The following is a 26,515-nucleotide window of genomic DNA, read 5'->3' as shown; positions in this document are numbered from 1 at the left end:
ACGTGATTACTCTGCTATTCACAATCAAGTGCCTGGCACAGGGTTCAGTGAACCACCTTCAAGCTGTCTCTCTACCGTTCCACTCTCGAACGGCCCGCGGGAGAAACAAGTACTTAAATTTTTCTGTGCGAGCCCTGATTTCTCTTATTTTATCGTGATGCTCATTTCTCCCTATGTAGGTGGGTGCGAACAGAATATTTTCGCATCCGGAGGGGAAAACTGGTGACTGAAATTTCATGAGAAGATCCCGCCGCAACGAAAAACGCCTTTGATTTAATGATTGCCACTCCAGTTCACGCATCATGTCTGTGGCACTATCTCCCCTATTTCGCTACAATACAAAACGAGCCGCCCTTCTTTGTACTTTTTCGATGTCATCTGTCAGTCCCACTTGATGCGAATCCCACACCGCACAGCAATACTCCAGAATTGGGCGGACAAGCGTTGTGTAGGCAGTCTCTTTAGTAGACCTGTTGCATCTTGTAAGTGTTCTGCCAATGAATCACAGTCTTTGGTTTGCTCTTCCCACAGCATTATCTATGTGATCGTTCCAATTTAGGTTATTTGTAATTGTAATCCCTAAGTATTTAATTAAATTTACAGCCTTAGGATTTGTGTGACTTATCGCGTAATCGAAATTTAGTGGATTTTTTTTAGTACTTATCTGAATAACTTCACACTTTTCTTTATTCAGGGTTAATTGCCACTTTTCGCACCATACAGATATCTAATCTAAATCATTTTGCAATACGTTTTGGTCATGTGATGACCTTACAACATGGTAAATGACGGCATCATCTGCATACAATCTAAGACGGCTACTCAGATTGTCTCCTATGTCGTTAATATAGATCAGGAACAATCGAGGACCTGTAAAACTTCCTTGCGGAACGCCGGATATTACTTCTATTTCACTCGATAACTTTCCGTCTATTACTATGAAATGTGTCCTTTCTGACAGGAAATCACGAATCCAGTCGCACGACTGAGGCGATATTCCCTACGCACAGTTTGGTTTGAGGCGCTTTTGAGGAACGGTGTCGAAAGCCTTCTGGAAATCTAAAAATATGGAATCAATTTGACATCCCCTGTCGATAGCACCCATTACTTCATGAGTATAAAGATCTAGTTGTGTTTCACAAGAACGATATTTTCTGATTCCGTGCTGACTATGTGTCAATAAATCGTTTTCTTCGAGGTACGTCATAATGTTCGAATACACTATATGTTACGAAACCCAAATTGACGTTAGTGATATGGGCCTGTAATTCAGCGGATTACTCCTACTTCCCTTTTTGGGTATTACTGTGACTTGAGTAATTTTCAATCTTTAGGTACGTATCTTTGTGTGATGGAGCGGTTGTATACAGGGTGTTACAAAAAGGTACGGCCAAACTTTCAGGAAACATTCCTCACACAGAAATAAAGAAAATGTGTTATGTAGACATGTGTCCGGAAACGCTTGCTTTCCATGTTAGAGCTCATTTTATTACTTCTCTTCAAATCACATTAATCATGGAATGGAAACACACAGCAACAGAACGTACCAGCGTGACTTCAAACACTTTGTTACAGGGAATGTTCAAAATATCCTCCGTTAGCGAGGATACATGCATCCACCCTCCGTCGCATGGAATCCCTGATGCGCTGATGCAGCCTGGAGAATGGCGTACTGTATCACAGCCGTCCACAATACGAGCACGAAGAGTCTCTACATTTGGTACCGGGGTTGCGTAGACAAGAGCTTTCAAATGCCCCCATAAATGAAAGTCAAGAGAGTTGAGGTCAGGAGAGCGTGGAGGCCATGGAATTGGTCCGCCTCTACCAATCCATCGTTCACCGAATCTGTTGTTGGGAAGCGTACGAACACTTTGACTGAAATGTGCAGGAGCTCCATTGTGCACGAACCATAAGTGTTGTAAGGGCACATGTTCTAGCAGCACAGGTAGAGTATCCCGTATGAAATCATGATAACGTGTTCCATTGAGCGTAGGTGGAAGAACATACTGTCGAAACTAAAATGAGCTCTAACATGGAAATTAAGCGTTTCCGGACACATGTCCACATAACATCTTTTCTTTATTTGTGTGTGAGGAATGTTTCCTGAAAGTTTGGCCGTACCTTTTTGTAACACCCTGTATATTTGCTAAATATGGAGCTATTTTATCAGCATGCTCTGAGAGGAACATGACTGGTATACAATCTGGACCGGAAGCCTTGCTTTTACTAAGTGATTTAAGCTGCTTTGCGACACCAAGGATATCTATTTCTATGTTTCCCATCTTGGCAGTTATTCTTGATTGGAATTCATGAATATTTACTTCGTCTTCTTTGGTGAAGAAGTTTCGGAAAATCGTGTATATAACTCTGCTTTACTGGCACTGAAAACCGTTGTTATCACGCAGTGAAGGTATTGATTGCTTCTTGCCACTGGTGTGCTTTACGTATGACCAGAATCTCTCTGGGTTTTCTGCCAGATTTCGAGAGAAAATTTTGTTGTGGAAATTATTAAAAGCATCTCGCATTGAAGTACGCGCCATATTTCGAACTTCTGCAAAGCCTTGCCAGTCTTGGGGATTTTGCGTTCTTTTAAATTTGGCATGCTTTTTTCGCTGCTTCTTTATCCGCGATCTGACCAGTTTTGTGTATCATGAGGGATCAATACCATCACTTATTAATTTATGTGGCATATATCTGTCAACTGCTGCCGACACTATCTCTTTGAAATCATTCCAAAACTTTTCTACGCTTACATTATCAGATCGGAAGGAGTGAAGGCTGTCTCTTAAAAAGGCTTTAAGAGCATTTTATGAGATTTTTTGAATAGATATACTTTGCGTTTCTTTTAGATGATTGTAGGTATTACGGTATTCAGCAGGGGAAACTACAACCATAATTTTTCGCGAGAGTATAAAGCTTTACTGTATGGTTAAGTGATGATGGCGTCCTCTCGGGTAAAATACTCCAGAGGTAAAATAGTCCCCCATTCGGAACTCTGGGCGGGAACTACTTAGGAGGGTGTCGTCGTCAGAAGAAACAAAACTGGCATTCTACAGATTGGAGCGAGGAATGTCAGATGCCTTAATCGGACAGGTAGGTTAGAAAATTTAAAAGGGGAAGTGGGTAGGTTGAAGTTAACTATAATGGCAATTAGTGAAGCGCAGTGGCAGGAGGAAAAGGACCTCTAGTCAGGTGAATACAGGGTTATAAATAGAAAAGGAAATAAGGTTAAGTCACGAGTGGGTTTGATAATGAATAATAAAATAGAAATGCAGGTAAGTTATCAACAGCCTAGTGAACGCATTATTCTAACCAAGATAGACATGAAGCCCACACCCACTACAGTAGTATAAGTTTAGAGGCCAATTAGCTCCGCGTATGATGAAGAGATTGAACAAATGTATGACGGCACAAAAGAAATTATTCATATAGTTACCGGAGACGAAAATTTAACCGTGATGGGGGGACTGGAATTCGATAGCAGAAAAAGGAAGAGAAGGAAAATTAGTAGGTTGATATGGACTGGGTGAAAGAAATGAAACAGGTAGCGACCTGGTAGAGCTATGCGCTGAGCATAATTTAATCATCGCTAACATTTGGTTTAAGAATCATGAAAGAAGGCTGTACACATGGAAGAGAACTGGAGACGCTAGGAGTTTTCAGATTGATTACATCATGGTAAGACAGAGATTTCGGAAGCAGATTTTAAATTGTAACACATTTCTAAATGCAGGAATGGACTCTAATCACAATTTATTGATTATGAACTGTAGATTAAAATAGAAGAAATTGGAAAACGGTGGGAAATTAAAGAGAAGAGACCTGGATAAGTTGAAATAACCAGAGGTTCTTGAGAGTATCAGATGGGACATTAGGTAACGGTTGACTAGAACTGGGTTAAGGAATACAGCACAAAATGAATGGGTAGTTTTGAAAGATGAAATAGTTGAGGCACAAGAGGATCAAGTAGGTAAAAAGACAAGGCCTTGTAGAAATCTTTGGATAACGTAAGAGATGCTGAATTTGATTGATGAAATGAGAAACTATAAGAATGCAGTAAATGAAGCAGGGGAAAGGGAATACAAACGTATAGGGAATGAGATTGATAGGAAGTACAAAATGGCTAAGCAGGAACAGGTAGAGGACGGATAGATACCGCCTACACGAAACTTAAAGAGGCCGTTGGAGAAAAAAGAAGTGTCTGTATCAAAATCAAGAGCTCAGCTGGAAAACCAATATTAAGCAAAGAAGTGAAAAATGAAAGATGCAAGGAGTATAGTGGGTCTATACAACGGAGGTAAACTTGAAGGCAATATTATAGAAGTGAAAGAGGAGACAGATGGACATGAGGTATTAGATGTGATACTGCGAAAAGAATTTGACAGAGCACTTAAAGACATAAGTCAAATCAAGGCCCTGGGAGTAGACAACATTCCACCAGAACTTCTGACATCCTTGGAAGAGCCAGCCATGAGAAAAGTCTTCTATCTGGTGTGTAAGATGTATAAGGTAGACGAAATATCCTCAGACTGCAAGAAGAATGTAATAACTCCAATTCAAATGTAGCAAATGCTGACAGGTATAAATACTACCGAACTATTAGTTTAGTAAGTCATGAGTGCGAAATACTAACACGAATTCTTTACAGAGGAGTGCCAAAACCGATATAAGCCGACCTCAGGGAAGATCAGTCTGCATTCCGGACAGGGTGCGAAAGGCTATTTACGACTTGTACAGAAAGCAGACGGCAGTTACGAGAGTGTAGGGCCATGAAAGGGAAGCCATGATTAAGAAGGTAGTGAGACAAGGTTGAGGCCTATCGCTGATGTTATTCAATCTGTACATTCAACAAGCAGTAAAGGAAGCCAAGGAAATATTAGATTTGAATCTAAAGAACAGGGAGGACAAGTAAAAACTGTGAGGTTTGGCGATGGCATTGTAAACTGCCAGAGATAGCAAAGGACATGGGAGAGCAGTTGGGCAGAAGGGACAGTGTCTTGAAAGGAAGATATAAGATGAACATTAACAAAAGCAAAGCAACGATAATGGAATGAAGTCGAATTAAATCAGGTGATGGTGAGGGAATTAGATCAGGAAACGAGTCACTTATAGTGGTAGATGAGCTTTACTATTTGGGCCGCGAAATAGTTAATGATGGGCTAAAGAGAGAGGATATAAGACATAGATTGGCAATGGCAAGAAAAAGCCAACGGCCTTGCTGCATTGGTAATACCGGTTCCCGTCAGATCACTGAAGCTAAGCGCTGTCGGGCTGGGCTAGCACTTGAATGGGTGACTATCCGGTCTGCCTAGCGCTGCTGGCAAACGGGGTGCACTCAGCCCTTGTGAGGCAAACTGAGGAGCTACTTGACTAAGCAGTAGCGATTCCAGTCTCGTAAACTGACACACAGCCGGGAGAGTGGTGAGCTGACCACATGCCCCTCCATATCCGCATCCAGTGACGATTGTGGGATGAGGATGACAAAGCGGTCGGTCGGTACCGTTGGGCTTTCATGGCCTGTTCGGGCGGAGTTTTTAGTTTCTAATGGCAAGAAAAGTGTTTCTGACAAACGGAAATTTGTTAACATTGGGTATAGATTTAAGCATTTGGAAGTCTTTTTCTGAAAGTATTTGTACGGAGTGTAGCCATGTTGTTGTTGTTGTGGTCTTCAGTCCTGAGACTGGTTTGATGCAGTTGTCCATGCTACTCTATCCCGTGTAAGGTTCTTCATCTCCCAGTACCTACTGCAGCCTACATCCCTCTGAATCTGCTTAGCGTATCCATCTCTTGGTCTCCCTCTACGATTTTTACCCTCCACGCTGCCCTCCAGTACTAAATTGGTGATCCCTTGATGCCTCAACACATGTCCTACCAACCGATCCCTTCTTCTACTCAAGTTGTGCCACAAACTCCTCCCCAATTCTATTCAATACCTCATCATTAGTTATGTGATCTACCCATCTAATCTTCAGCATTCTTCTGTAGCACCACATTTCGATAGCTTCTATTCTCTTCTTGTCTGAACTATTTATCGTTCATGTTTCACTTCCTAACATGGTTACACTCAATACAAATACTTTCAGAAACGACTTCCTGACACTTAAATCAATACTCGATGTTAACAAATTTCTCTTCTTCAGAAACGCTTTCCTTGCCATTGCCAGTCTACATTTTATATCCTCTCTACTTCAACCATCATCAGTTATTTTGCTCCCCAAATAGCAAAACTCCTTTACTACTTTAAGCGTCTCATTTCCTACTCTAATTCCCTCAGCATCACCCGACTTTATTCGACTACATTCCATTATCCTCGTTTTGCTTTTGTTGATGTTGATCTTATACCCTCCTTTCAAGACACTGTCCATTCCTTTCAACTGCTCTTCCAAGTCCTTTGCTGTCTCTGACAGAATTACAATGTCATCGGCGAACCTCAAAGTTTTTATATCTTCTCCATGGATTTTAATACCTACTCCGAACTTTTCTCTTGTTTCCTTTACTGCTTGCTCAATATACAGATTGAATAGCACTGGGGAGAGGCTATAACCCTGTCTCACTCCCTTCCCAACCACTACTTCCCTTTCATGTCCCTCGACTCTTATAACTGCCATCTGATTTCTGTACAAATTGTAAATAGCCTTTCGCTCCCTGTATTTTACCCCTGCCACCTTCAGAATTTGAAAGAGAGTATTTCAGTCAACATTGTCAAAAGCTTTCTCTAAGTCTACAAATGCTAGAAACGTGGGTTTGCCTTTCCGTAATCTTTCTTCTACGGAATCCATACAAGTCATGTTTGCAAGTGAAAAATGGACGACAAACAGGTCAGTTAGAAGAGAGTAGAAACTTTTGAAATGTAATGCTACAGGAGAATGCTGAAGATTTGTTGGGTAGATCACATAACTAATGAGGAGGTACTGAATAGAAATCGGGAGAGAAGAAATTTGTGACACAACCAGACTAGGAGAAGGGATCGATTGATATGACGCAATCTGAGACATCAAGGGATCACCGGTTTAATACTGGAGGAAAATGTGGGGGATAAAAATCGTGGAGGGAGTCCAAGAGATGAATATAGCAAACAGATTCAGAAAGATGTAAATTGCAGTAGTTATTCGGAGATAAAAGGGCTTGAACAGGATGGAGTATCATGGGGAGCTGCATCAAACCAGTCTTGTGACTGAAGACCACAACAACCACAACTTAGTACGAAGGCCAGATTCACAAGCTAAAGACTGTCACATTTTAATGAAGAACGCGAAAAGTGAGGCAAGAAAGTAAAAAGATAGCGGAGAATGAAGCGTTATGCATGAACTATAAAAAAACCTACCCTTGCCAAATACACTCCTGGAAATTGAAATAAGAACACCGTGAATTCATTGTCCCAGGAAGGGGAAACTTTATTGACACATTCCTGGGGTCAGATACATCACATGATCACACTGACAGAACCACAGGCACATAGACACAGTCAACAGAGCATGCACAATGTCGGCACTAGTACAGTGTATATCCACCTTTCGCAGCAATGCAGGCTGCTATTCTCCCATGGAGACGATCGTAGAGATGCTGGATGTAGTCCTGTGGAACGGCTTGCCATGCCATTTCCACCTGGCGCCTCAGTTGGACCAGGGTTCGTGCTGGACGTGCAGACCGCGTGAGACGACGCTTCATCCAGTCCCAAACATGCTCAATGGGGGACAGATCCGGAGATCTTGCTGGCCAGGGTAGTTGACCTACACCTTCTAGAGCACGTTGGGTGGCACGGGATACATGCGGACGTGCATTGTCCTGTTGGAACAGCAAGTTCCCTTGCCGGTCTAGGAATGGTAGAACGATGGGTTCGATGACGGTTTGGATGCACCGTGCACTATTCAGTGTCCCCTCGACGATCACCAGTTGTGTACGGCCAGTGTAGGAGATCGCTCCCCACACCATGATGCCGGGTGTTGGCCCTGTGTGCCTCGGTGGTATGCAGTCCTGATTGTGGCGCTCACCTGCACGGCGCCAAACACGCATACGACCATCATTGGCACCAAGGCAGAAGCGACTCTCATCGCTGAAGACGACACGTCTCCATTCGTCCCTCCATTCACGCCTGTCGCGACACCACTGGAGGCGGGCTGCACGATGTTGGGGCGTGAGCGGAAGACGGCCTAACGGTGTGCGGGACCGTAGCCCAGCTTCATGGAGACGGTTGCGAATGGTCCTCGCCGATACCCCAGGAGCAACAGTGTCCCTAATTTGCTGGGAAGTGGCGGTGCGGTCCCCTACGGCACTGCGTAGGATCCTACGGCCTTGGCGTGCATCCGTGCGTCGCTGCGGTCCGGTCCCAGGTCGACGGGCACGTGCACCTTCCGCCGACCACTGGCGACAACATCGATGTACTGTGGAGACCTCACGCCCCACGTGTTGAGCAATTCGGCGGTACGTCCACCCGGCCTCCCGCACGCCCACTATACGCCCTCGCTCAAAGTCCGTCAACTGCACATACGGTTCACGTCCACGCTGTCGCGGCATGCTACCAGTGTTAAAGACTGCGATGGAGTTCCGTATGCCACGGCAAACTGGCTGACACTGACGGCGGCGGTGCACAAATGCTGCGCAGCTAGCGCCATTCGACGGCCAACACCGCGGTTCCTGGTGTGTCCGCTGTGCCGTGCGTGTGATCATTGCTTGTACAGCCCTCTCACAGTGTCCGGAGCAAGTATGGTGGGTCTGACACACCGGTGTCAATGTGTTCTTTTTTCCATTTCCAGGAGTGTATTAGAAGTAATGATGTTTATTACAAGCGTCAATTATCGTGTTACAGTTTCAACATTAATCAAATGTCCAATGTAACATTTTATACTTACACTGAAGATGTTGGAAGTAAAAGAGCTTATCAAGTTATTAGTTGTTTTTTTCCACAGTTATGTGAGGAACGTACTTGGTCCAAAAGGAAGGGTTCCTTTAATATTATGTGATTTGTGCTCAGAACAGAAGAAGAACTGTGCAGCGTTCTTATACCTTCAATATATCTTTCGTACCATTAAGAACTCAGGTACTGTGAAAATAGTAAGTGGCAGTAAGAGGACACACTTACATGGAATGGGATAAAAACTTTAGTTTAATGAGAAAGATAACCACTGCAGAGTTGTGCTTTTTAAACCACAAGAATGAAAACGTTATAAAATCATTCCTGTCCTCCAAGAAATTATACGAGATTAGACGACCATTTTAAAAGGATATTAAAAACCGAAGTGTTCTTTCAAGACATGTCCGCTCATATAGCCTCTGATGTGAAGGACGATAAGCGGTTCCAATGCAGCATTACTTACAATGGAGCCCGGGACCAGTGCATCTGGAACATTCTGGTGGTCTTCAAGTAGACGTCGAGATTGAGTACCAACTGCACGAACCTGACGAACTGTTATGGCCTCGAACACGTTACGGTAAGAGTTTTGTAGTATGAAACTTTTTGTAAGATAAATCAAGACTGTTTTGCAAATAACTAATTCTGGGGGCATATTTACAGACCCCTGGCAATATTTTATGAACTGTCAATATGTTATGAGAAAATGCAGAAGCTTAAAGAACTTGCATTTTTGTGGTCAAGATGCAAGAAATTTCTGTTCCAGTTTACCACATAACAAACCAAATTCCATGACTAATAAAAACACTTTCAAAGCTATATATCAGAGAGGAGGTAAGAGCGCCTACGAAAAAGTGATGGATTACTTCTTTTGATGGCAAAGATATTTGTTTTCCCATCATATGATTCCATCCTCTAAAACCATTAAATTTGGAATCACAATTATATTGGTTATACTCGATTGGTGCGTTTTAAGAATTTTTTGTAATCTTCAAAGTTTGAATTTCCTCTCCTGTAAAATGTATAAGATGTGACTTACCCCGTTCTTTCCGTTGGCTCTTCATATGTTTTTTGTTGTTATTTTTATTATGTTAACGAGGTTGCAGCCACAGGAGTTGCGCAACATTGTATCACCAGCAGGAAAACAGAACAATAAAATATTGATGAATGTTATGCAATGGATTCTATTTGAACTTTCAGTAAGTACAAAGCTGGTATTTGAATTGGGAAAGATGGAAACGAGACGTGTTGTTTTAATTTTTTTTACAGCAGATTCGTCTTTTAGCAACAAATAAAGTAATTTTGTATCGCAGTAAATCTGATAAGCAAATCTGTTCAAGGCGGCTTTATGCGTCGGAATGCAACGAACATCTGACTAATATAAAGGGTTTATGCCTTCGCATGGGGAAGTTCTTTGATTAAGAGAACTACTAGTAGTCAGTTACATTAAAATATCTACCGCAGTATTCTGAATACACGTGAGCGTGCAAAAAGCGCTCTTCGTCACATATATTTTGGCACCTGAAGACATCACTACGTTGCAGTGCAGCCCTGAAGTCTCAACCAGGCCATGCACTGCTTGTGTCCGTTTCCAGCTGCCGGAAGTATCTAAAGCGACGTTATGCTGACCGTACTAATATCGTGATGTACAGATACAAAGGATATCGTAATAGAGTTTAACACCCATCGACAGCACAGTCGTTAGAGGGGGGCCGTGGGGGGGGGGGGGGGGGCACAAGCACGGATTATGGAAGGATGAGAAAGGGCCCAACCTGGCATTTGCCTGGAGCGATATTGGGAAATCACAGAAAACCTAAATCACGATGGTCGAACTAGAATTTTAACCAAGTCCTTCCGAATGCGACTCCAGTGTGCTTATCACTTCGCAACCTCACTCGGTACGGACAAAGGAAACCAACGCAAGCAGAACATTTTGTCTCGCACAAATAGCGTCTCGCATAGTTTTCTCGAGGGTGTTCTTGTGAAATGGAACAGCTTATTTTGCACTGAGCTTAAGAGAACTGGAATTCTTAGTTATCAGCTACACCTGTTACTTCTGCGAAGCTGAGATTCATCTTTGTAAATGATAATATTTTCGAATAGAAGGAAGTCTGACGTTTGTTTCCTTTCAATTCTATGGACAATTTTTCTCCGACTTTTCGTTTCCTCGTAAATATGAGTCGGACGGTGTAACTTAGGCGGTACATAGCCCTAACATTTTTATTGACGTTTTTTCTGGAATCTGATAAGGCAGTGTATCGTATCACTGGATGGAAATACAGTCGAAATTCAGTAGCAGTAGCAGCTTTACTCAGCCGTAGATATCTTTTTACAAGGATATAGGATATGTCAAAGTATTTACAAATTTGGATCAATTTAAAATAAGCTAATTCGTATACACATATATTTACAGACTTCTAGTTAGAGCAAATCGTTAGATTTACTCCTGGTATACAATCCCTTTTTTACAATTAACTTATTAAATAATGTAATGCCACATTGTTCACTCATATCTCACAATCAGTCACTGCACACACTTTACGTACATTGTTTCATGACACTTCACTCACTACGCACACACACGCACACCACACATACACACTGGTGATCTCTGGGCCATTTTCTGTACCGCAACTTCCCATTTGCTATCCTGAACAACTGAGTCAGCATCCCTCCAAAATGAGTCAGACGTTGAGCTCAGAAAGAGGAGGAAGTGTTAGTATTGTGCTATGCATAGCTTGGGGGTAAGTATTTCTAGAAAGGAAAAACAAAAGGAAAAAACATAAAGTGAAGGTGTTATGTGGAATGTTGGATATTTTATAATCATTATTATTATTATTCATTTGAATAAATTTTTTATCAAACCACTACTCTGTTTTAGCTAAGTAATCCTTCAATGTATAAAATGTACTGCATAACAGGTACTTTTTAGCTGCCTTTTTAAAAAAGTGTATTTTTGCAATTTCTTTAATCTCTTTTGGTAATTTATTGTACAGTTTTATTCCTTGGTAGAAAAAGCTGTTTTGAGTTTTATGTTTATTTTTTCTTGGTAAATGTAAGTTGAGTCTATCTCTTGTTGCATGGTCATGGACAGAGCTGTTTGTGCAGTAATTACCAATGTTATTTTTGATGTGTACAACTGACTAGTGAATGTATTCATACGGAGCAGGTAAAATCCCCAGTGTTCTGAACAGATCTTTAAAATAAGCTCGACTAGTATTTTTGGTTACTATTCTTATGGCTCTTTTCTAGAGTTTGAAAATTGTGTTCATATTTTGTGCATTTATTCCCCAAAAAAGAATGCAATAGCTAAGAACTGAGTGTACATATGAATAATATGTAACTAAAAGATACTGCACGTTACACACTGATGAGAGGATTCTAAGGGCAAATTCAAATACAACTACATTACGTTACTATTCTTGATATAGATTAACAACATAGAGGATAGTGACGGTTAAAATCTCATCCTTTTTACAGATAATACAGATAATATATTCGGTAAAACAGCAGCAATACTCATATCTAAATAAATTAATTTTAATGTCAAGAAATGGAAAGTTGTATAACTAAAAACATCCCCAGCGTTTAGATTGTACCACGAAATTTGGGAGAACTGTCGTATGTCAATAACATGCCGCCACTATATTTTTGCGCAGTCTTCTGACCATCTTCCGGTGTATACTGGCAGAAAACAGGGGCGCCCAGTGTACTTTGGCCAGTATACACCTAAAGATTACCACAAGATTCTGCATCGAAATATGGTGGCAACATGTTACTGACGTCCGGCAGTTCTCCTAAAATTTCATGGACCAAGCAAGTCACATAACTAATGTGTGGTGGTCTTTGGTTGCATGATTAACGAGCCAGAATTAAAGCCAGACATGTCACCCAAATACTTTGGAGCAACAATGTGTAGAGATATGAAGCAGCGCGACCAGATAGGCCCAGCTCAGTTGCGAATGCGAATGAGTAGGAGAAACAAACCCATAATGTTCGTATACAGCGCTAGCAGTGTCTTGCTTAACACAGCCAAGTCGTATAAATATCAGGGCGTAACGATGCAAAACAATATGAAATGGAACGAGCATAAGAGGATTGTGGTAGTGAAGGCGAATGGTCGACTTCGATTCATTGGGAGAACTTTAGGAAAGTGCAGTTCATATGTAAAGGAGACCGCATATAGGACGCTAGTGCGACCTATTGTTGAGTACTTCTCGAGTGTTTGGGATCCGTACCACGTCGGATTAAAGGAAAACGTCGGAACAATTCAGAGACGGGCTGCTAGATTTGATACTGGTAGGTTCGCGCAACACGCAACTATTATGGAGATGCTTCGGGAACTCAAATCGGAATCCCTGGAGTGAAGGCGACATTCTTTTCGAGGAACAATATTGAGAAAATTTAGAGAACCTGTATTTGAAGCAGACTTGAGAACGATTCTGCTGCCTCCGTCATACATTGCACGTAAGGACCACGAAGATAAGATACGAGAAATTGGGATTCATAGAGAGACATATGTAAGTAGGCTGATTAGGTTTTTATGTTTGTAACGCCACGTAGCGCTCTGTATGAAAATCACTGACTGTGCTGTGTGCAGTCCGTGGCTGGTTGGACTCTTTGTTCGAATATTCGCTTGTGTAGTGTCGGGCAGTGGGATATGAACAGTGCGTAGCGTTGGGCAGTTGAGTTGAGCCGCCAGCAGTGGTGGAACTGATATATATATAAGTTACCCGCCAGGGTAGCCCAGAGCGCTAACGCGCTGCTTCCTGGACTCGGGTAGGCGCGCCGGCCCCGGATCGAATCCGCCCGCCGGATTAACGACGAGGGCCGGTGTGCCGGCCAGCCTGGATGTGGTTTTTAGGCGGTTTCCCGCATCCCCCTAGGTGAATACCGGGCTGGTCCCCACGTCCCGCCTCAGTTACACGGCTCGCAGACATCTGAACACTTTCGCACTATTCCATGGATTACACTAGCCACAGACAGTTGGGGTACACTAATTCTGTCCTAGGGGGTATGGGGTGGCGGCAGGAAGGGCATCTGATCACCCCTTAAACTAACATTTCCACATGCCGACCCTGCGTATCTGCAGGAAAAAGCCACGAGCAAAAGAAAAGAAAGGAAGATATATGATGACTTTTGAACATTATTAAGGTAAATACAGTGTTTGTTCTCTATCAAAATCTTTCATTTGCTAACAATGTTTATCAGTAGTTAGTGCCTTCAGTAGTTAGAATCTTTTATTTAGCTGGCAGTATTGGCGCTCGCTGTATTGCAGTAGTTCGAATAACGAAGATTTTTGTGAGGTAAGTGATTCATGAAAGGTATAGGTTTTTGTTAGTCAGGGCCATTCTTTTGTAGGGATTATTGAAAGTCAGATTGCGTTGCGCTAAAAAAATATTGTGTGTCAGTTTGGTGATGATCAGAATAACTAAAGAGAGATCTGTCTGAGTACATTCATTTTTACTCAGCTGTCTTTGAGTCAAATAACGCAGAAGTTTACTAGCACAGTCATTGATAATTTTTTCTAAGGGGACGTTTCACATATAGACAATCGTTCTGCCCTCGTTCTGTTTGCGAGTGGAACAGGAAAGGAAATGACTAGTAGTGGTGCGGGGTGTCCTCCGCCACGAGCCGTAAGGTGGACTGCGGCGTATCGATGCAGACTAGAACTGCACTTTTAGTTGCTGCTAAATTTTCAAGCTTGTATGGTTGCGGTCCATGAAACATCTTTGTTCCTAACGTTTCGTCCAGAGCTGCGTTGTACGTCTGTAGAAATGCTCCTGGTTCCGCTAAGTTTTGCCGACTCGGAAGGATAAGTGAAACCAGGAATGTTAGGAACAAAAATGTTTCATGGACCACGACCACGCAATCTGAAGAATTTACAAGCAGCTAAGACAGACGGTCCCGGAAGCCTTCATTGTGTAGCCTACAGTTTGTGTATAAAGCAGATTGAATACGATACACTTGTATGGAGTGTAGCTCAATACTGCTGAAATGCAGGAACGCACATTCGGCGTTTACCAGTATATACCCGCCAGGGTAGCCGAGAGCGCTAACGCGCAGCTTCCTGTACTCAGGTTGGCGCGCCGGCCCCGGATCGAATTAACGACGAGGGCCGATGTGTTGGCCAGCCTGGATGTGGTTTTTAGGCGGTTTTCCACATCCCGCTAGGTGAATGTCGGGCTGGTGCCCATGTTGCGCCTCAGTTACACGGCTCGCAGACATCTGAACACTTTCGCACTATTCCATGGATTACACTCGACACAGACAGTTGGGGTACACTAATTCCGTCCTGGGGGTACGGGGTGGCGGCAGGAAGGGCATCCGGCCACCCCTTAAAACATTAACATGCCAAATCCGATTAACGACGGCTGACCCTGCATAACTGTGGGACAAGGCCCAAGCGATAGAACAATCAGCGTTTATAGACAAGGGCGATGCGAACGGTAGCAACCGTGTTTGACTGACAGGAGAGCGTAACAGTTATCTTGAAAAAACCTTAACTGACAGACAGTCGAAAAAGGACGGCGCATATTTCGTGAGAACCTATTTAGAAAATTTCAAGAACAGAGTTTTGAGGTGAAAATTTGTTAGTAATCCTGTGATAATTACCTGCGGAACGATCCCATAGAGATAAAATTAGGCAATTATCAGCTCGCAGAGAGGCATTCTTCGCACTCCTCAACATGAATGGAACGGGAAGACATGGTTCTCTCTGCCGTACTCTTCTCATTGATTCGCAAGATATAAATTCAGAATTGTAAATGAAGTATAACCTGATCTTGTTGTGGCATCCATTCTAAAAGCTGAAACAATCCAACTGCCTACGCTAGTCTATCCTGTGAAAACCTCTTCATCTCTATGCAACTACTGCACCCAGTACCAATTTGACCCCGCCTGCTGTAATCAAGACTTGGCCTCCGTCTACTATTTTTACCCTTCCCCTCCCCTCTCTCTCCATCACCAGGCTGACAATTCCTTGTTACTTCAGAGTGTGTCCTATCAAGCTACTCCTTCTTTTAGCTGAGATCTGCCACAAATTTCTTTCCTCCACAGTTCTGTTGAGTACCTCCTCATTAGTTATTCTATCTACCTATCAAATGTTTAGGTATTCTTCTGTTGCACCATATATCAAACGTCCGCCCCCGGTAGTTGAGTGGTCAGCGCGACAGAATGTCAATCCTAAGAGACCGGGTTCGATTCCCTGTTGGGTCGGAGATTTTCTCCGCTCAGGGACTGGGTGTTGTATTGTCCTAATCATCATCATTTCATCCCCATCGACGCGCAAGTCGCCGAAGTGGCGTCAAATCGAAAGATTTGCACCCGGCGAACGGTCTGCCCGACGGGAGGCCTTGGTCACACGACATTTACATATATCAAAGGTTATTGTTAAGCCCGAACCGTTTATCTTCCACGTCCCACTTCCAGACAAGAACCCACCGCACACATAAACCTTCAGAAAAGACTTCCAAGGACTTGAAATTTATGTTTTTGCGCCATCCTTAACGATCTGAATAATTTATTTTATTTCATCACACATATTTCAGTCTCATCATCATCTGTAAAGCTAGTAGGGACATAAAATTGAATTTCTCTAGCGGGTGTTGATTTTGTATCTTTCTCGGCCATAATAATGCGTTCATCGTGATGATCATATTAGCTTACTTGCCTCCCTATTTCTCTATACGTTATTAAGTATATCGTTATTAGTGATTCGCGACGACAGAAAGGGCAGAAATGTTAATATGGGACGTCTTCCCCTCCGCCCCTTCCCACCCCCAATCTAACCAACACACACACACACACACACACACACACACACACACGCATATGCAAAAACACACACACCCACACACAAACACACACACACACATATGCAAACACACACACACACACACACACACACACACACACACACACACAAACACACACATGCACACACACACACACACACACACACACACACACACACAAACACACACACACACGCACACACGCGCGCTCAAACACATGCGAACTTTCTATCATCAACAAAATATGAATCTATTGGTAGAAAAAATTAAGACATTTCACAAGACAAAGTTCGAGATTAACGTCTATGACGAATCACATTTGTCATATTTTCGAATATGTCAACATGTTACTTGTTGCTATGAAGTGGATTTTTAAAAAAAATTTGGAGGAGGCAAACTTACGTAGTGTAAGAACTGTGTTTTGATACTACAAGTTGCTTGATTAGTGACTTTCTTCATCACCAAAACTAATTTCCGAAATATCCGGCTGTGTGCCATTGCGCAATAGAAGAAAGCAACGCGGTGATTAACGGAAGCTGTTGCAAGGAATCAGGCGGCCGTTCGCGGAAGTTTTTATCTCAGCCGTGTGAAGCGAATGGCTCGTGACGCACCTAAGGGCCGGTGTCACCAGTTGTGAAACACCGCGGTAATCGCTGGCTGCGTGCAGGCCTGCGACGCAGCGGTGTCAACTGTTCGCTGATCGATACAATTCTTACCCAGCCTGTAAATCGCCAATTGTAAAGAGACCCCCCCCCCCCCTATTACATCAGTGTCACCTGTCGCAGGATTCGAACCTGCGACCATAGCAGCCGCGTGGTTCCGGACTGAAGCACCTAGAACCGCTCGGCCACAGAGGATGGCAGTCCTGCCTCGGGCATGGATGTGTGTGAGGTCCTTAGGTTAGTTAGGTTTAAGTAGTTCTAAGTCTAGGGGACTGATGACCTCAGATGTTAAGTCCCATAGTGCTTAGGGCCATTTGAACCATTTGCTAAACGACGATACTCCATTAACAACGTCAGTTTTAGATCTTCCTGCTAGGTATCTGTTAGTCTGGTCCGATATTTTGCAAACGCCTCATTCATTTACTACCTGACCACAGCTAATCCTTTTGTTACAAGATCACCACGAGACGTGGTGCAATTGTAAAGGCACTAAATTCTAAATTCAGGAGAATCAGTGTTTAAATCTCCCTGTGGCCGTCCTGAAATAGGTATTCTGCTGTTTTTCATAAATATCTTCAGTTAAATGCCGAGGACATTGTGCTTTCACATCGCAGCGTCCGACTTGCTAAAATTCAAGTCAACACTTCCACTCTTAATGATGACGCTCCACACGTTAATCTCTTTTTCCAGCTCCGAAAGTCTAGAAAGTTCACATCAACTTTGAAGGTCGAAGTTTTGTGTTTGTACGTTTCGAGTAATAGGAGGGACTAGAAACGAAACATCGAAAAATTGGTTTACTTTGCCTATTTTCAGCCATTTCTATCTTCGTTTTACTTAACAATGTATTATCGATGATGTATGATCTACCTCTCAACGCCTGCACCTGTGTTCCTGTGTTTGTGTGTGTGTGTGTGTGTGTGTGTGTGTGTGTGTGTGTGTGTATGCTTATGAGTTCCGTTATGATGTGTAAAACCTAATGTTTTTCTTTTGCCTATTATAAAATGGTTATGAAAGCATGAGACTAAACAACGGTTTCTTTTTCATCATCAAAACACATGATACTGACAATCATAGTTTTTTATTGTCTAATTTACCTTACGCAAGATACGTTTCGGTAAATAATTTCTTTTATCAAGGCCGTTTTTGTCATTTTCATTATCACTTGATGCTTTTCCGTGGATGAGCTGCTGAATCCTTCCGGTAACTCAACTGCACTGCATACACACGAAACTGATTTCATAATTGACGATTCGTTTCCTACAGACACTGGAAATATATGAAAGCATTTTTTCTGACCGAATATTGAGTGTTCTATTACTCGGAAACTCAAAACATACTCGTCATCACTTACAGAGTTCGCTTTTGAAGGTCATAAAAACGGTTCAAATGGCTATAAGCACTATGGGACTTAACATCTGAGGTCATCAGTCATCTAGACTTAGAAGTACTTAAACCTAACTAACCTAAGGACATCACACACATCCATGCCAGAGGCAAGATTCGAACCTGCGACCGGAGCAGCAGCGCGGTTCTGGACTGAAGCGGCTAGAACCGCTGGGCCACAGCGGCCGGCAAGGTCATAAAAAAACAAAGAGATATGTTGTACACGCCAGAAACAGAAACAAAAATAAGTCATACACAAAGATATGACATCAGAGATTTTGAAAAGAGCATATTTACATCTACGTCTACCCTCTGCAAACCACTATGAAGTACATGGCAGGAAGTGTTTCCGTCTGTACTACGATTAGGATTTCCTCCCCTTCCTTTGGTATACAGAATTTAATGGAATTGATCAGTGGTCCTACTTCCGTTACGTTTTATACTTCAACGATACAGTTTGAGAATTAGACCACACAGTACATAAACATTTTTCTCAAATTACATAAATGTATGTTCAAATAATGGATCAAGCATAAATAATGATAATTGCATTATTTTTCAAGTAACATATCACTTTTTTATGTTATTGGTGTTGGAATTATTAATTATGAAATCTCAAAATAAAACACTGGAATAGGTTGTCAATATGTATGTCTCTTGTTAGTTTCAAGAGTTACTATGATATGTATTAGCTTTGTTCTTTTTTTAATTTAGTTTGTTTATGACGTGTGTTAAGAAGAAGTCATGTCTGATATCGGTTGTTGTAAAGATATAGTGTGAGCCGTTCTGTCTTACTACCAGTAAATCTCAATCAAGATGGAATAAATGGTTCAAAACAGCTGCAACTTTCATCATTTATTTAATATTATGCTCAGGTGCCGAACTCAAATGTTTATTTTTGACTTAGTCGAAACAGTTTATCTTCTAGGCAACGAGATGAAGAAAAATATGATCGATTACAACGAGAAAATTAAGTAAAACTAGTTTCCTTTGAAAGTCATCAAGTAATTGTTGGATGAACTGTAATTTCTTCAGCCTTTTGCTTCGATACGATTTAACACTGGAGACAATGTAACTGAACCACATCGTTATCAAGACGAGGTTCTAGGTGGTGTTTGTATTAATTCTTGTAAAACTATGTAAAAATTAAATGTGGAAAACATTAGAAGCGCGAGAAGCAGAATTCCTTAAAGTCCTCTGGGCGCGCTATAGTTAGTCTGATTGTCTCTAAACGGTCTGTATGGGAGTGATACTTAGGTGGTTGGAAGATATTCCTAGGTTCGTCATTTACAGCTAAGTCTTGAAACTCTGTGTCTGTCTTCAAGCGTCTGCCAGTTCAGGTTTTTCAGCATTTTCGTGAGGCTCTCTGATGGATCGGACAAATCTGTGACCATTCATGCTGCCCTTCTCTGTATACCTGAGAAATGCCATGTGTGAGCGGGACAAATCTGCGTTAGCTGGACCTACTTAGAGGCAGATCGCTCCTTGAAATCCAAATGCGTGGCGAAGGTGTCCAATGGAATTAAATTTAACGCAATATGATAATAAAGTGTCTCTAGAATTGAATTCCAGGTATCGACGGCGCGTCTCCAGACACAACTTCGGCCTGGAATCTCATTGACTGGAGTAGAATCGTCTTCAGTGATGAGCCTCCTTTCCAACTAAGCCGCGATGACCAGTGCAGGTGTCTCTAGAGATGGCCCGGACAGTGGTGGGTACCATCGAGACTGTCGCCTGTCATAAGGACCGAGAGCCAGAGGTGATGGTCTGGGATGCCATTTCATTTCATAGCAGGGCCCCTTTGGTTGTCATCCACGGCACAGTTACAGAACAGCGGAACGTCGACGATGTTCTACTCCCCGTTTTGTTGCCCTCCATGGCAAGCCATCCTCGGATTACATTTCAGCAAGATAATGTGCGCCCGCTGACGGCGAGAGTTTCCATTGCTTGTTTTCGTGCTTACCAAACCCTACATTGACCGGAAAGGCCGCCGGATCTCTCCCCAATTGTGACCGTTTGGAGCGTTATGGGCAGGACCCTCCAACAAGCTTTAGATTTTGTCCATCTAACGCGCCAATTGGACAGATTTTGGCACGATACCCTCAGGAGGTCATCCAACAACTCTATCAATCAATGAGAAGACGAATAACTGCTTACATAAAGACCTGAGGTAGGAGAACACATAAATGACTTCATCAATTTGTGAAGCTGTTTCTGTTGAATAAATCATCAATTTTTTCTGAAACTGCAATCATTTTTTGCCTGTACACGTGCAATACATCTACCAGTTTCCGTGTCATTCGGATAATTCCTTCGTGGTGCGTCACTCTTTTTTGTCTTAGAGTGCATTATGCAGTAGTTTGTATTTATAGAGAAGCTTCTTTACACCGAGTGACTATATGTAATTGTGGCTCTCTCCCTTCAAGAACTGTTCTTCTAGATACATCTATGCAGTGATAAGTGAGCTACTCATGGGTGTTCCGTCTGCAGTGACCACGATCTCGACAGGACATTAATCCTTATCTTCGTTACTTCTTGAATAAATTCCATTTTACTTGATAGGTTCTCGGGACTTACGCCGGATAATATTGTAGAAGCCGCACAATATTTCAGCGAGACAACTGCCCGCCTTCTTCAGGTGCTACTGTCGCGTCACTGAGAAACGCGCCAATTTATATGCTGGCTTTCTAGAACAGCGCAGGAGCCAGCGGGGCATAACGTCATCGAAGACCAATCGTAGACAGCGTCGAATACCAGAGTCCTCTGCTGGAGAAACGGGTCGCGGTCTGCGGAAGCGCGCCGCGGCGCGGGAAATGCGGCCGGGAGCGACGGACCCTATTCGCGCGCGCGAGGTGTTGGCGCCCGATTTAAGCATCTGCGCTAAGGCTTCCCATCTGCGTTGACTCGGTGCGGTTGCTAATCTGTGGCTGACGGTTCCTTAGTGCCGACAAGGCTGGTTCCCAGGCTTTGCTCAGGTGAAACCCCGTGTCTCTGTTTATTAGCTCACTGCTTATACGTATTTCGACCGCCTCTTTGATGATGGAGTCCCAGTATGTGGAAGCATGCGAGAGGATCTTGGTTTCTTCGTAATTCATGTCGTGTCCCGTGTCAAGGCAATGTTCAGCAACCGTAGATTTCTCTGGCTGACCCAACCTCGTGTGACGTTTATGTTCGTCGCATCTGTCTTTGACCGTACGACACGTCTGGCCAATATAAGATTTCCCACACTGGCACGGGATTTTGTATATTCCTGGTCTCCTCAGGCCGAGGTTGTCTTTAACAGAGCCCAGCATCGATTTCACTTTTGCTGGAGGCCGGAAAACACATTTAATACGGTGTTTCTTGAAAATTCTGCCCACCTTAAAAGACACGCCACCGACATACGGTAGAAAAACCAACCCTGTGGTGTTATCTGCTTCTTCAGGTTGTTCTTGAGGTTTGGAGCGTGCTGGTCGAAACGCGTTCCGGATCTGCTTCTCGGAGTACCCGTTCTGGGCAAATACAGAGCGGAGATGGTTGAGCTCTGCCGATAAGCTGTCCTGATCTGAGATGGCTCTAGCCCTATGCACTAGTGTCCGTAATACACCGCTGCGCTGTGAGGGGTGATGACAGCTCGTAGCTTGTAAATACAAGTCTGTGTGCCTAGGCTTCCGGAACACACTGTGACCCAAGGAACCGTCACCTTTTCTACGCACCAAAACATCCAGAAACGGGAGCTCACCATCTTTTTCTACCTCCATGGTAAAACAGATACTTGGATGGATGGAGTTCAAATGTTCCAGGAAAGAAGGAAGCGTTGCTGTCCCATGCGGCCATACCACAAACGTATCATCTACATATCTCCAAAAACATTTGGGTTTCAGAACCGCCGTCTGAAGTGCTTTGTCCTCGGCGTAAGTCCCGAGAACCTATCAAGCAGATGCAGCGCCGGGAAAGCCTCAAACAGCACAATTCCATTTTATTTTCGAATAAATAGAAAACCACGCAAAGTTGCACTTGGTTAATGATGAAATTTAGATTTTCCGTGGTTCCTCACTGTCGATTAAGCTAGAATGGTTCTTTCCTTATTCTTATTCCATTCAAGCTATTACTCCGTCCTAATTGATGTCATAATCCACGGGAGGATAAAAATCCTAAACTTCTTGATTTAACAATTATGTTATTGTAAGTCTTCAGCCTTTCCCGGCGAGATCTTGACATGTGGAATAATCGGGTCTACTGCCGGATGTTTGTGTCGCTCTGGCACAATATTTCGGCCACGTAACTCGTTGCCTTCTTCAGGTGCTACCTGAGACTGTCGTATTGGAGGATCTTGTCCAGCTCCGGGGAAGAGACAACACATTACATGCAGCGGCAGGCGGGCGCGGACGGCAAAGAGAGCACCCAGCGCCCTCTGGGCATAAATACTGGACAAGATCCTCCAACACCTCGAGATCATGGAAGGAGTATGCCCAAACCATGAAGAGAGAAACAAGGACCAGGTCAGCTGGCTGGTACACCGACCGATCAGGAAAAAAATAGAGGAAGAAGTTCGCTACTGGGACGAGGAGGAGGAGCGGCAGCGGAAAAAAGGAAACTTCAATTTCCGCCGACGCTACCGCTTCTCACCCGCAATGGAACACAAGAACGAGAAGAAACAACAACCAAAGGTGGCAACACAAGCAGCTCTGGCCGGGTTTTGCAGGTTTTCCTCAGCCCGTAGGGTGAACACCGGAGCTGTCCCCCCGAACTTGCTGCAAATAAATTCCCACTGGGAGATATAACTTCCTCCCCCCCCCCCCCAATATCCAATAGCACATATGCAAACAAAATAACCAAATAATAACCCCTATACCCCTTCGGCCTATAAAGAGCAAAGCAAGCTCTAGAGAGGCCCGCCTTCCCCCTATGGGAAGGAATGAAAAGTGCTAAAAAAAAAAAAAAAAAAAAAAAAACCTCCAACACGGCAGTCGCAGGTAGCACCTGAAGAAGGCAACGAGTTACGTGGCCGAAATATTGTGCCAGAGCGACACAAACATCCGGCAGTAGCCCCGTTTATTCCAAATGTCAAATATATTATTGTTTGTCGTATGACAATACGTATACAAAGATTATAAAACTTTTACGAATGTGTAATGGTGAAATACCTCCCCGATACGGCAAAGTTAAAATTTATTTAAAAAAAGGAATCAGCGATAATGACAGAAGCGAGGACCGACCGTAAACGTCGGCAAAGACATTAACTATGAATGCGCGGTAAGGTGCAGGCAAATGAACAAAAACATAATTCACTTTTCTTTGTTCACGATTTTGTTTCACTGTCTCGTATGTAGAAGGATGGTTAAGATGTACTGCTCGAAGTATGACGTGTTACGAGTGGTTTGTATTATACGGAATTCTGAATAAGAGAAGACTTAATAACGGTATTAAGTATTTTTATTGAAGTTGAACGAAGTTGGGAGGATTTCTTCAGCTTGAGAAGCACTGGTGTCCTGGGAGTCCGCTGCCTGCATCTACAATTGAAATGTCAGAGAGGAAGTCCACAGTCCTATTTCGTAAGATTAACAGAAGTATAAGAACTTTCAGAAGACGACAAATAGAATTAAAATATATATAGTAGTGGACACACACACACACACACACACACACACACACAAAAGCGACGCAAGGTAAAGTGAGTGAAGAATAGCGCAATTTCGTACACACGGAACATTTACTAATAATACAATTGTACTATCCTTTAATTTTTTCCATTTTAATTATATGTATCACATTTTTTATTATTATAGTACACACGTCAACTTTTAAACACAGCTCTCCAGCATAAAATAACACAAATGACAGCTGTATGTGGATATCAAGATCTTTTACGTATTTTAGAACATCACTCGTCGCTGTCACGAAACCTTCGAAACGACCCTTGTAGGCACGTGCGGGACATGTCAATACAATATAAGCAATTGTCTGTCGTTGCCTACCACAGTCACAAGATGGTGATGAAAATTTGAACCACTTGCAGAGAGTGTCTGCACATCGTCCATGACCTCTTCGGACGCGGTTCAAGGTAGTGCATATTGAGGCTGGTCGAGTCCAGGAGGTGACTTGTGGATGCGAGGCAGCTTCAGGGATTGTGGAGAACAATTTTGTTGCCAGCAGCGTATCCATTCATCGATGGTATTGAATTGTTTCCATGATCATGCTGGCTGTGATGAGAGTGGGATGTCCTGATCTTAGTCTTTTTCGTCCCGCATGGAATACGTCGTCCCTTACTGGAAGGTCTGTGTTATTAGCAAACTTCTGATATTCACGCAGTAGCGCTCTCTTCCACCTGACATCAGGAGGTGGAATGTGGCTCAACATAGGTAGCTAGTATGTGGGAGTTGAGCATGTTGGCCCACTAACAACGCGCATGGCCTCGTTAAGCCGTACGCCTGTCTTTTTTACTTGTGGACTGTTAAGCCAGTCAGACGCACAGTACTCTGCTGCTGAGTACACCAAGAGAGTACTGTGCGCCTGTCTGGTTGCATTAGTGGGTCAAAACGATCTACTCCCATTAGTACAATTGTTGTTGTTGTTGTTCTTGTGGTCTTCAGTCCTGAGACTGGTTTGATGCAGCTCTCTATGCTACTCTATCCTGTGCAAGCTTCTTCATCTCCCAGTACCTACTGCAACCTACTTCCTTCTGAATCTGCTTAGTGTATTCATCTCTTGGTCCCCCTCTACGATTTTTACCCTCCACGCTGCCCTCCAACACTAAATTGGTGATCCCTCGATGTCTCAGAACATGTCCTACCAACCGATCCCTTCTTCTAGTCGTGCCATAAGCTCCTCTTCTCCCCAATCCTATTCAATACCTCCACATTAGTTACGTGTTCTACTCACCTAATCTTCAGCATTCTTCTGTTGCACCACATTTCGAAAGCTTCTATTCTCTTCTTGTCTAAACTATTTATCGTCCACGTTTCACTTATATACATGGCTACACTCCATACAAATACTTTCAGAAACGACTTCCTGACATTTATATCTATACTCGATGTTAACAAATTTTTCTTCTTCAGAAAAGCTTTCCTTGCCATTGCCAGTCTACATTTTATATCCTCTCTACTTCGACCATCATCAGTTATTTTGCTCCCCAAACAGCAAAACTCATTTACTACCTTAAGCGTCTCATTTCCTAATCTAATTCCTTCAACATCACTCGATTTAATTCGACTACATTCAATTATCCTCGTTATGCTTTTGTTGATCTCCATCTTATATCCTCGTTTCAAGACACTGTCCATTCCGTTCAACTGCTCTTCCAGGTCCTTTGCTGTCTCTGACAGAATTACGATGTCATCGGCGAACCTCAAAGTTTTTATTTCTTCTCAATGGATTTTAATACCTACTCCGAACTTTTCTTTTGTTTCCTTTACTGCTTGCTCAATATACAGATTGAATAACATCGGGGAGAGGCTACAACCTTGACTCACTCCTTTCCCAACCACTGCTTCTCTTTCATGTCCCTCGACCCATATAACTGCCATCTGGTTTCTGTACAAATTGTAAATAGCCTTTCGCTCCCTGTATTTTACCCCTGCCACCTTCAGAATTTGAAGGAGAGTATTCCAATCAACATTGTCAAAAGCTTTCTCTAAGTCTACAAATGCTAGAAACGTAGGTTTGCCTTTCCGTAATCTTTCTTCTAAGACAAGTCGTATGGTCAGTATTGACTCACGCGTTCCAACATTTCTACGGAATCCAAGCTGATCTTCCCCGAGGTCGGCTTCTATCAGTTTTTCCATTCGTCTGTAAAGAATTCGCGTTAGTATTTTGCAGCTGTGACTTATTAAACTGTTATAAAT

The sequence above is a fragment of the Schistocerca serialis genome, chromosome 2, assembly GCF_023864345.2.
Source record: "Schistocerca serialis cubense isolate TAMUIC-IGC-003099 chromosome 2, iqSchSeri2.2, whole genome shotgun sequence".
In the NCBI taxonomy this organism is placed as follows: Eukaryota; Metazoa; Arthropoda; class Insecta; order Orthoptera; family Acrididae; genus Schistocerca; species Schistocerca serialis.
This window is presented reverse-complemented; position numbering follows the sequence as displayed.